A 12,873-nucleotide genomic window follows, 5' to 3' on the forward strand; every position below is an offset into this window, starting at 1 on the left:
TATCATCAAACATGAACATGAGTGAAAAAGCTGTTATTGAACCGAAGGTGTTTTTTCATATTTTGTTCATGTCATCATTCATTTAATCTTCTCCGTGTTCGTCAGTGAAATTAAAACTTTGTTCTTCAGATTCTTTCTAAGCACTCCTTGCATTCGTTGACTCTCCTGTCTGTGAGTTCTCCTCAGAACAAACAGCTCATTAGAGACACTAAAGACTTTTTCTTCTTTAGACTTGCTTTGTAGTCTGGTGAGACTGTTTCCGTGGTAACCGGGTCCCAGCATTGCTTCATGAACCAGTCTGTCTGGTTCAGGTGAGCAACACCACCAACAACCTACCACACACATTTAAATAAACATAAAAATAACCTGTACAACTTTAAAACTCCTTTTTGCCAAAATGCAGATCTCCTTAGTGGTTCTTTCAGCCTGTGTTTTATTTTACCAGTGTAAAATAAAGACATCATGTTGGAGTGCAGAGTTGGTCTGAATTCTTCTAAATGAAACATATATTCATCAAGTGCAGGTTTGTAGATTTGAATAAAATTAAATGTCTGATTCAACCAAAATTCACTTTGCAAAACATCTTTATTACCTAAAACATGAATGTTGTCATTATGAGAAAGAAAATAACAGTTTTAGTCTTTATTTGTTCTTAAAAAAGAAAGATGGAGAGACAGTTACAGAGTTGAGAATGAGAGCATTAAACCAGTATCAGGTTGAGTCAGGTCAGGACTGGGAACACTGGTCTCTCCTCAGTGGCTCTGAGAACAGAGTCTGGCAGCCCTGGGTGGCCTCACAGGTCACAGAGCCCACCTTCATCCAGCGGTCTGCAGGGAGCCTCAGGGTGCTGCTCCAGCTGTAGAGGCCGTCGTTCTGCAGCACCACGGGGCTCCTGCTCTCCTCCCAGCTGATGCTGCCACTGCCATCCACCTTCCAGGACAGACTCCAGTCTGAGGGGAAGCCCTTGTTGGCCAGACATGTGATTGTTGCAGTCCCCTGCTGTAGCTCCTCACTGGAGGGGGGCAACACTGTCAGGACGGGACGGGCATCACCTAGGAGACACCAATCAGCTTAGAGCACAGGGAGCACACAGCTGTCAATCAAACCACAGACAGTGGGACACCTTTACTGTAAGAGCTGATTTTCTCCGTTAAGAAGTTTCTGTCAGGTGTTTTTTCTGCTCCACCAGTCATTCACTCACACATTGTTTCACTTCCCTTTCAGAAACCTCTCATGCATATCAGCACAGAGAGAATCATCACACAGTTTGAGCTGAAATATGTTCAAACTACACTGGAAATAAAAGAAGCAGATGTGGAAACATTTACAAAACAAGTTTAAAATCATCAATATTGTACATGACTGACATTAATATTAACTGGAAACAAATAAATAGAATAAATTAATTAATTCAGCGAAACGAAATCCACTTCCTGTATATCTAAAACAATTTTTAAAATTCACACAAACTCAAAGTAATTTCAAACAATACTTGAAAGTTTTTCTTCTTTATATTATTGTCAGATTTTTTTTTCGGTTTTAATTTGACTGAAATGTAGACATAATATTTTGACAGAGCAGATCTGAATTATCCTCCACGACACAAGAGGATGATAAAAAATTCCAGCATCAAACTTATTGTAAAGCTACGTGCTTTTCTCTTAAAATCAGAAGAGAAATTGTTAAATGCACTTTAATAAAAAGACAGTATTTGATAGTAAACCAGAATAAACTTACGTCCAACATCCAGTCTGGTTCCTCCACCAAAAGTCCACCACAGTGATACAAACTCATTGAGGCGCCGTACAAAAACCTCTGACTGTAGAGACAAACAAACTCAACAAAATCATTCACTGTTTGCACAGCAGCCATGACTCAGCTGATGTGACTTCTTCAAATACCATCATACAATGTTAGTTTAAATACAGTTCAATCCATGAGCTTTTGGACGATCACATTTTTTTGTCCTGTCCCGTTCGGCACTGAAGCAATCAGAATTATTGTCTGAAGGCCAAGAAAAATTCTCAACAGATTTATTTTCTCAAGTGAATCAGTGCCATACTGGTCCACTTGATTGATCTTCATTATTTTTTATTTTTTATTTTTTTAAATGATTAGAATTGGAACAGATATAACCGGGGGATCGTAAAGACAAAGACAGATAAGAGAAATTTAAGAAAAGTAGAGGGAAAGAAAAACAGAGGGGAAGAGGGACAGTGAGAAAAGACAATGAAAACCCATGAGATCACCTGCTGGAAGAAAAAGAAGAAAACAAGCAAAAAGAGAACAACACAGTAGGGAGACCACAGCAACAACCTAGATAAGCATAAGTAAGAGTAAATAATAAAGACTGAATGCTACTGAGCAGCACAAAAGACCGACAGCAGACGATATGCTTAGAGGCAGCATCCAAGGAAGACGGTGAGTGTCTGTGCACACCTGTGTGCGTGAGTGCGCTTGTTTTCAAAAGGTTTCTCCATGTAACTATCTAATAGTTATTGTGGGGAACCATAGCACTGCCCCCCAGGACATGGAGCAAGCACGGAGGACATCCAGGACCCAGACATCTAGATTCCCCCCAGAGCACAAGAGCCCAAGCAGGACCACTGGAGGGACAGCCGCCTCCCTCCTAGAAACAAGCTGGGGAGAGCCCCAGACGGGTGTGTGTGGGGGGGCGGTGAGATGGAGTCTAAGACCCAACCAGACATATAAACATAGACAAAGCTCTTCATAAAACATGCCTCATCCACAGACATTCGTATAAACACTAAATCCTATGCCTGAGTGCTTTCTATCTAGCATTGAGACAAATGTTCAGCATTTTACTCTCACCAGTCAGAGAGTCTAAAATATTTGAAACTGTAGCCTTTTGTGTTTGTCACTGATCAATATCTGAGTAATATTATTCATAATTAGGCACTAACGCACATGGTGTCTTGATGCACGCTCAATCATCCAGGTAAGTAAAACCCACAAGGTTGATTCTGTTCATCTGGACGCAGCGTTTTCAGGGGGAGAAACGTTTCGTCACTCATCCAGGTGACTTCTTCAGTCTCAGCTGACTGCAGGTTTCTCCAACCTTAGAAACAGTACATTTGCATAATGACTGAAACCAGCCCACTGAAGGAACAATGGGCTGGGAGGTCAGTTCCTTGATCATTAATATGCAAATTCTCATGACCATTAATGAACAGACACTGATCAATGGCCATGAGTAACACACATGGTCTGGTGCAAAGATTCAGTATAAGTTCTGATGATGTGCTGCTTATGTTTTTATGCTGTAATCTTTATAGTGTAGTACAGAGCACGATGAAGAAATGATGACTTTTCTTCGTGCAAATATTTACCATCTGTATTACCAGATTTTAAGTACGTCACAGAATAGCCTGCCCAATCCTCACAACCAAAGCTTGCTCAGCATAAGATGCACAATGTAAAACTTTAAAAAAATACTTTTAAAAATAATCAACAAAACACAAATTGTTGAGTTTATGAATAACTCAATGGATTAATTAAAAAGAGAAAGAGGAAAAAAAGATGAAATTACAGCAGACAGAAATACCAAATCACTGATTCTTGAACACAGAGTAAACCTTTTATAATGGACAAGGGCATTTCCATGATTTCCATAGAGAGGCACTTTGCATCAGCAGCACCATGCTCCAGTGCTCTGGGAGAGTTTATAGTCCTGAGAGTTGAACACTGGATGACTGACAGCTGTCCTTCATCACAACAGAAGCCACAGAAATCCTCCTCATCAAAAACATGACTTTGATCTGCGTCCTCATCTGGACTCTCCTCTGCTGCTGCTTCACAGGTAAAGTCCAGAGAATCAAACTCCTCTCCTCTATCAACATCTGTCCCTCTGAAATGAAGCCCACAAAACCATGAAGCTGCTTTATGTTTTTGTCTCTGTGTCCTCAGAGTCCAGAGGACAGATCACAGTGACTCAGCCTGGAGCAGTGAGCTCTGCTGTGGGAGCAACTGTGAGCATCAAGTGTAGGACCAGTCAGAATATTTATAGTAATTGGTTATCCTGGTACCAACAGAAAGATGGAGGAGTTCCTAAACGTCTCATTCACTCTGCTAGCAGTCGAGAATCAGGGATTCCAGCTCGTTTTACAGGCAGTGGATCAAACTCTGACTTCACTCTGACCATCAGTGGAGTCCAGGCTGAAGATGCAGCAGTTTATTACTGTCAGAGTCAGCACTACATTAACAGCCAGTATGTGTTCACACAGTGAAAAGCCATCATACAAAAACCTCTCTCAAGTGCAGAGACTGATACAGTTGACTGAGTACACACACTCAAAGAAATACACTGGTTTTCATATCTTAGTGAGGATATCTAATTGACATAATGCTTTTCCTAACTGCTTACTATAACCTTAACCATCAAAAGTGAATGCCTAACTATAACCTAACTGTAACCCTGACACTAAAACCACTTTTTGAGACTCAAATGCCTTTAAACTCGTTTGGGACGAGCGTTTTTCCCCATAAGTGACTGTTGTTCTCCACAGTATAGTGGCATGCCACACGTGTAACGCACATTACAAAAAAAATCAAAAAAACAAAAAACAAAACATGTGGGGAACCTCCTCCAGATGTCACTGTTGGTGTTTCTGGAGTCAACAAACATAGTGTGTATTATTTCATCAAAAGAAGTTTATTGGTCTCCATCACCCTCAGATTTACAACCAATCCTGGAGTAGATGAAGGTAATGACGTGTTCTGTTACCAACAGAAAAATGGTGAAACTCCTAAAAAGCTAACTTATAATGCTGACACTTGAGCTTCATGACCTTTGACCTCACTCACACTTCACAGAGGTTTTAAGTTTCTTGGAACCTTATCCCAACTTCACATAAATAGGATTGTTAGAAAGGTGTAAAAGTACACAACACACACGATGATTGTGCTCACTATTATTGCGTTTTACTGACAGTTATGAACTCAAGGAACACAGTCTGTTCCAGTCCAGCTCTCCCCGTCCCCGCTCGACTCTGTCTTCACTATATAGAGAAACAGAAAGAGACAGCGTCATCAGTCAGTCGCCACCACCTGTGGCTCACCTGCCTCCCGGTACCGCCCCCTTGAGCTCACTGTACCACTCCTCCCCTGCAGATGAGCCAAGGACCACACCTCCGCCACAGAAGGCAAATCAAACATACCCATTTTGGCTCTCTCTGTTATGGACACAGATGTACAGATTTGTATACAGAGTAGCATGAAAGACTCAAATGTAAGCACTCAGTAAGGTGCAGAAAAGTGCTGAACAATCATAAATTCTAAACAATCAGTTGTTTGTTTCTGCTCATTAAATTCTGTAAGAATTAGAAATGTGAAGGTCCCAAGTTCAGTCTGAGGATTTTACCTCCAACAGCAGCTTTTATCCAGGTACATGTTCTTGAACTTAAAGTGTCCGTGATGATAACAGAGATTCTATCATGATGGGTTTTATTACTTAATTTTATTCATTTGAATAAAGCTGGAATTCAGTTGTGTAATTGTTTGTAATTTGTGATTAAAAAAACATCAACAGCAGTGAACAACGATGCTTGATCTGCCCCGCTGTTACATGTCACATGGTTGTGATCATAGCTACAGAAAGAGGTGTTATAGGTATTGCTGTCAGAGATAACAGCCTCGTTTAAAAGATACTGATTGTGTCTGTTTGTGTTTTATAAGAAGTCCTTTGAAGCAAAGAGCAGTGACTGTACCTCCACATGTCTGAGCTCCTCACTCTCTGAGACTAAGCTCAGCTACTCTACAGCATGAACCTGTGACCTCGTTAATTCATATTTTTAATTAATCGAGATATATTCTTACTAAATATTATGATAAACATGTGAATCCATCAATGAACCATAAAACAAAACATTTAAATAATAGAAAATATTTTGGAATAAGAATATTCTGAAGAACAAACTGATATATCTGCTCAATACTATGATGGATTGAATCATTCCTGATAAACAGCATCGTCAGACTGATCCAAGTCAGTCAGTTCATTTCCATAGAGAGGCACTTTGCATCAGCAGCACCATGCTCCAGTGCTCTGGGAGAGTTTATAGTCCTGAGAGTTGAAGATGGCGCGGCCACGTCCAGACGCCTTCCTGACCGCTCCGCTCCGACTATCCACTTTTCTTGTTTTTTACTTATTTTTTGCTCTGGTTTACATCCCAAAATCCTCTAGTCTTATAGTATACGACAGCGGATCACTTGTAAACATCGGTGCCAAGGTTGCACATCTAATCTCGGACACTTTTAAACCTGACCCTTCCTGGCCGCCAGAGATTCTACGCGGCGCGGAGAACAACAAAGGACGGGCCGCTCATCCGAGGCGCAGAACAAAGAAGCGCCGGGGAAAACGCGCTGGTATTAGGAACAGACTGAGACAGCAGGCGCATCGCGCACCACTGCCCAGTATCCTACTGGCCAATGTACAATCCATGGAGAACAAGCTCGACGACCTAAGAGCAAGGGTCACCTTCCAACGTGACATGAGGGACTGCAACATTCTGTGCTTCACGGAGACATGGCTGTCCCCCACCGTGCCGGACCAGGCCGTAACTCCGTCGGATTCATTCTTTGTGCTCCGCGCGGACAGAACGGCAGAGTCGAACAAAACCAAAGGTGGAGGAGTGTGTTTCATGGTAAACAGAAAGTGGTGTGATGCCAGGAGCATTTCTACTCTCTCCAGCGGCTGCTCGCCACATCTGGAGTTCCTGAGCATTAAGTGCCGCCCTTTCTATCTGCCCCGTGAGTTCACCTCAGTCATCGCCACGGCGGTCTACATCCCACCCCAAGCGGACACAGGTATGGCTTTGTCCGAATTACATGATGTGCTGAGCTCGCTTCAAAACAAGGACCCGGGTGCAGCCCTCATTGTAGCAGGAGACTTTAACAAAGCGAACCTCAGACAAGTCATGCCAAACTTTTACCAGCATGTCTCGTGTCCAACGAGAGGGGATCGGATTTTGGATCACTGCTACACGCCATACAAGCAGGGCTACAAAGCTGTCTCACACCCGGCTTTTGGGAAGTCTGACCACAACGCCATCTTCCTCATTCCCCAGTATAAACAAAGCATACGGAGGGAAGACGTGACCACGAAGGAAGTAAAACGGTGGACTGCCCAATCAGAAGCTACGCTACAGGACGCACTCAACGACGTCGACTGGGACATGTTCAGAGCATGCGCAGTCGACATCAACGAGTTTACGGAAGTAGCAGTATGCTTCGTCAATATGCTAGCGGAGGAGATTATCCCCACTGCGAGAGTCACCACATTCCCAAACCAGAAACCGTGGATGGACAGATCGATCCGCACTGCAGTAAACGCCAGGACCGCCTCCTACAACGCGGGTCTCGCCACTGGCGATATGAGCGCCTACAAAGCGGCCTCATACGGCGTGCGGCGCGCGGTAAGAGATGCCAAACGCAGGTACCGGGAACGTGTGGAGTCCCACTTCCACCAGGGCGACACACGGAGTATGTGGCACGGACTACGCACCATTACGGACTACAAAGCCAGGGACACTGCGCCGATCAACGCCGACTCTGCATTCACCAACGAGCTGAATCGGTTCTACGCCCGTTTCGAGGTTAGCCAGGCGGCTAATGCTATCTACCGCCTGACTACCGAGGACAGTGACGTCATCAGCGAGAGACCGGTGACCAGCATCGCGGAGCATGACGTCTGAGCGGCACTGAGGAGAGTGAACACAAGGAAAGCGGCGGGGCCAGACGGCATCACCGGCCGTCTGCTGCGCTGCTGTGCTGACCAGCTAGCAGGTGTGTTCACTTACATCTTCAACGAGTCCCTGGCGAAGTCTGTGGTCCCCACATGCTTCAAAAGATCCACCATCATCCCTGTGCCCAAGAACAGCAAACCCTCATCCCTGAACGATTACCGGCCAGTTGCACTGACCTCGGTAGTAATGAAGGTGTTTGAGAGGCTGCTGAAGAACATCATCTCCTCCTCCATCACAGACACCACAGATCCGCTGCAGTTCGCCTACAGATCCAACAGATCCACAGAGGATGCCATCGCCCACGTCCTACACACCACTCTCAGCCACGTGGACAAGAAACAGGGTAACTATGTGCGAATGCTGTTTGTTGATTACAGTTCAGCGTTTAACACAATAGTGCCCTGCAGACTGTTCACAAAGCTGAGGGATCTGGGACTTAACAGCCGTCTGTGTGCATGGGTGTTGGACTTCCTCACTGGCAGAACTCAGGTGGTGAGGGTGGGCAGGTGCTTCTCCAACAGCATCACCATCAACACAGGAGCACCTCAGGGATGTGTCCTCTCGCCACTGCTCTACTCCCTCTACACTTCAGACTGTGTGGCCACCCATGGCTCCAACACCATTGTGAAGTTTGCTGACGACACAGTGGTGTTGGGTGCCATCTCCAACAACGATGAGGCGGCCTACATGGATGAAGTGAAGAATCTGGCATCGTGGTGCCAGGACAACCACCTCCAGCTGAACGTCAGCAAGACCAAGGAGCTGGTGGTGGACTTCAGAAGGGGTCAGCACAGAGACTACAAGCCCATTATCATCAATGGAGCTCCAGTGGAGAGGGTGCAGTCCTTCAAGTATCTTGGTGTCCACATCTCCTCAGACCTGACATGGGCTGCCCACATTCAGGTCCAGACCAAAAAGGCTAGGCAGCGCCTGTATCACCTACGACAACTGAGGAAGTTCAGGGTCTCTCCAAAGATCCTCAGGATTTTCTATACAGGCGCTGTGGAGAGCATCCTCACACAGAACATGACATCGTGGTTCGGGAACAGCTGTGTGAAGGACCAAAAAGCTCTCCAGAGAGTGATCCGTACAGCAGAACGCTGCTGCAGGATTGCTCTCCCCCCGCTTCAGGACACCTACACCAGGAGATGCCGGACTAGAGCAGCGCAGATACTGAAGGACCCGTCCCATCCTGGCAACAAACTGTTCCAACTTCTGCAATCTGGTAGAAGGTTCCGCATCATCCGGGCAAGGACAGAGAGACTCAAGAGGAGCTTCTATCCCCAAGCCATCCGTGCCCTAAACACACACACCCGCCCTCTCACATCATCTATAATTGACTGAGACAGGACTCTTCCAGACACTAAACCAAGGCACAATGTACATTTCAAATTCCTTTAATTTTAAACATGTTTATATTGTCTATCCTGTAAAATAGTCAGATATCTATTCATATTAATGTACAGAATTCACCTGCTTGCTGCTACCACTGCACATTCACCCAGTGTATATACTATATGTGTATATATATATATATATATATATATATTTACATTTCACTGTGTGTTATACTTGTATAACTATGCATGTGACAAATAATAAAGAACCTTGAACCTTGAACCTTGAACCTTGAACACTGGATGACTGACAGCTGTCCTGACAGCTGGACTCTCCTCTGCTGCTGCTTCACAGGTAAAGTCCAGAGAATCAAACTCCTCTCCTCTATCAACATCTGTCCCTCTGAAATGAAGCCCACAAAACCATGAAGCTGCTTTATGTTTTTGTCTCTGTGTCCTCAGAGTCCAGAGGACAGATCACAGTGACTCAGCCTGGAGCAGTGAGCTCTGCTGTGGGAGGATCTGTGAGCATCAAGTGTACGACCAGTCAGAATGTTCGTGTTTGGAGCAACTACCATCTTTTAGCCTGGTACCAACAGAAAGATGGAGGAGTTCCCAAACGTCTCATTCACTCTGCTAGCACTCGAGAATCAGGGATTCCAGCTCGTTTTACAGGCAGTGGATCAAACTCTGACTTCACTCTGACCATCAGTGGAGTCCAGGCTGAAGATGCAGCAGTTTATTACTGTCAGAGTGAACACAATCCTAACAGTCAGTGGGTGTTCACACAGTGAAAAACAGTCGTACAAAAACCTCCCTCAGTCAGACTGAACAGAAACTGAAGTGACTGCTGCAGCTGGAAGATACTGCAGAGACTGATACAGTTCACTGAGGACACACACACACACACACACACACACACACACACACACACACACACACACACACACAGAGTGAAAATGTCATTGTTGCTAAAGGAAAAAAAAGTTGGAAATATATCATTTATTTTTAACAAATCATTTGTGACCTTTGACTTCTGCTTCATACCAGCTCAAATAAATCTCAATTTCTAAATATCGATCATTATCAAAAATCATATTTCTGTAAGAAAAAAAATCTAACACTAAATGAAGTCAGCAAAAGTCAGTGAGTCATAATTATCTGCACAATTTAGCAAATACTTCAAATAGAAACTTTAAGTCCAAATCAGTCAAATGATCAAATTTCCATCTTTACTTTCTCAGGTTTTTAGATTTTCTCTTTTTTGCTGTTCAACACTGCCATGGTCCAAAGACCTGTTGATTTCCTATTCATGTTTTTGATTATTAATATGATTCGTTTCATTTATTTTCTGTTTTCCAGTCGCATTTCTTCGTCCCTCTGTTCCTTATGTTCTGTCAACCCGTGTCTCAGAGCTATTCTCTGGTTCCCTGTTTTATTTGGATTCTGCGTTCTGTGTGAGTGTATTCGTCATGTCTGATGAGGTTCAGCTGTGTCTGCCTTCTGTGGTGTATTCCCTCGTTACCCTCTGTGTATATTAGTATGTGTTCTAATAATAGCACTGACACATGTTCACATTCCTCAAATTGAGTTATTAATATTTAAACAGGTTATAGTCAAAGGTCAGCTGCCAATCTCAGAGTTAACCAACTCTGACTTTAAACTTAGGAGTTAAAACTGCTTTGTTCCTGAAAGCAGTTGAACAAATTGAGTTGAGATGGAATCTTGAGCTCTCAGTTTGAGAACAGATGAAGGTAAATTTATTGAACTGTTTACCTCGACTTAAGCACATACCTGTGTACTGAACAGCCCTCGTCAGTGGATCCCAACACCAGTATTTGACAGTAACAGGTGAGCCTCAACTTTAATTTGTAAAGAGACACCATGAGAACTGACATTACAATACTTTTATTTTACAAAAGTCAGCGTCTTTCAGTTCAAAGTTTGTTAGGCAGCTATTGCACATTTAAAACAACAACACAAACACAACGCAGCAACAAGAAACTATGCAGTATATTATAACCGAATACTTAAACATGACTGCACAACAACCTTTCAAAAGAACATTTGTAGATGAATTGTTATTTTCCTTCCAATACTTGAAGCATTTTCTGAGCATCACTTTTTGGTGCATGGCTTGTTGCATGCATACCCCACCTGTCTCAACGGGACTATAAATACAACTATATACAGTCACATTTGTAAAAACAAAAAACTTTTATACTAAACACTTTTAAAATGTACAATTTTGAAGAAGCCCAGGAGCAATCCCATTTCAGAACACTTAGAATAACACAACTTCCTCCCAAAAGGCCACAGGTTTCAACCACAGCTTTCCAGCATCAGTTCATGTAAATGCAGCTACAGCTTTCCAAATCCCAGGAATCCTTTTAATGCAGTGTTCATAAGATCTTTAAATTGATCCTCGTATGCAACACGTCTCTGAAGATACAGGGATAAGCTGCACATCGATGCATATCCCTGACTCCTGATCATAAAAGTCTATGTTGCAGGACCCCAGTGGTGGAAGTAAGTCAGCCCCAGTTATAAAGACCAGCAGCTCTTCAAACGTGTGGTCCACCTCTTGCTCTGTTAAAATACATACAACTAGTAAATAAACCGTAATGTGTAGGTTCATGAATAAAAGATTTATAATCAGTTACACTGACTGTTATGTAGAGCGGTTGCATTAATGGTAAATGGTAAATGGCCTGTATTTATATAGCGCTTTACTAGTCCCTAAGGACCCCAAAGTGCTTTACATATCCAGTCATCCACCCATTCACACACACATTCACACACTGGCGATAGCAAGCTACATTGTAGCCACAGCCACCCTGGGGCGCACTGACAGAGGCGAGGCTGCCGGACACTGGCGCCACCGGGCCCTCTGACCACCACCAGTAGGCAACGGGTGAAGTGTCTTGCCCAAGGACACAACGACCGAGACTGTCCAAGCCGGGGCTCGAACCGGCAACCTTCCGATTACAAGGCGACCTCCCAACTCTTGAGCCACGATCAATTTAGGAGTCAAAAACAGGTTGTTAGGCAAAACCAATATTGCGAAGCATCGTATAAAGAAAAAGCAAAGCAATCCTGCCCTCCTAAGACACAGGACATAAATTTTTGTCCTCCGAGTCGGAGACCTGTATGTCAAGGACCCTTGACAGGTATTCATATACCTAAATGCCAAGAGAAAGAAAATATGTGTGTTGTCGTTAGGATAGGGATTTATGTTGGTGTGAGAGACTGTAGCCTACAAGTTCATATTGTTCAATGACAGTTATGACATGTTGTGTTTCAGGTGATTTTACAGAAAAAAAACAAAACAAAATAACGTACTGAATACTTTTAACAAAAAAACTCTGTATATTAAATTACTTCTAAAATACCTACCCCAACACTGATCACGAGAATAGACTCATTCTTATACAGCGCTTTTCTGCTCCACCTGTGCAGTCAGTGTTTCATACAACAAACTGCAACATGCTGAAACATTTCATTACACAGCATGCAATGAATTTGCATATATGTAATGTCTTTAATATCCTGCTTAGTAATGGCAGTGTCTCTCAATTCCCCTTCGCACTTACTCTTTAACATAAACTTTGCTTTACTTCATGTATTGAAAGTGGCTTAATTCTACTGACTCATATTGACTACAGATAGCACACTGGCTTCCAATTAGAACCCTGGAAATCATTATTTAGAGTTTAATATTGACATCACCACAAAAGTAAGACAAACAGTCAATTCTTATTTAATATAGATAT

Source organism: Mchenga conophoros, linkage group LG22, assembly GCF_057382185.1.
Source record: "Mchenga conophoros isolate Kocher_MC1m ecotype Shallow Benthic linkage group LG22, M_conophoros_male_GT1.1, whole genome shotgun sequence".
Taxonomy (NCBI): domain Eukaryota; kingdom Metazoa; phylum Chordata; class Actinopteri; order Cichliformes; family Cichlidae; genus Mchenga; species Mchenga conophoros.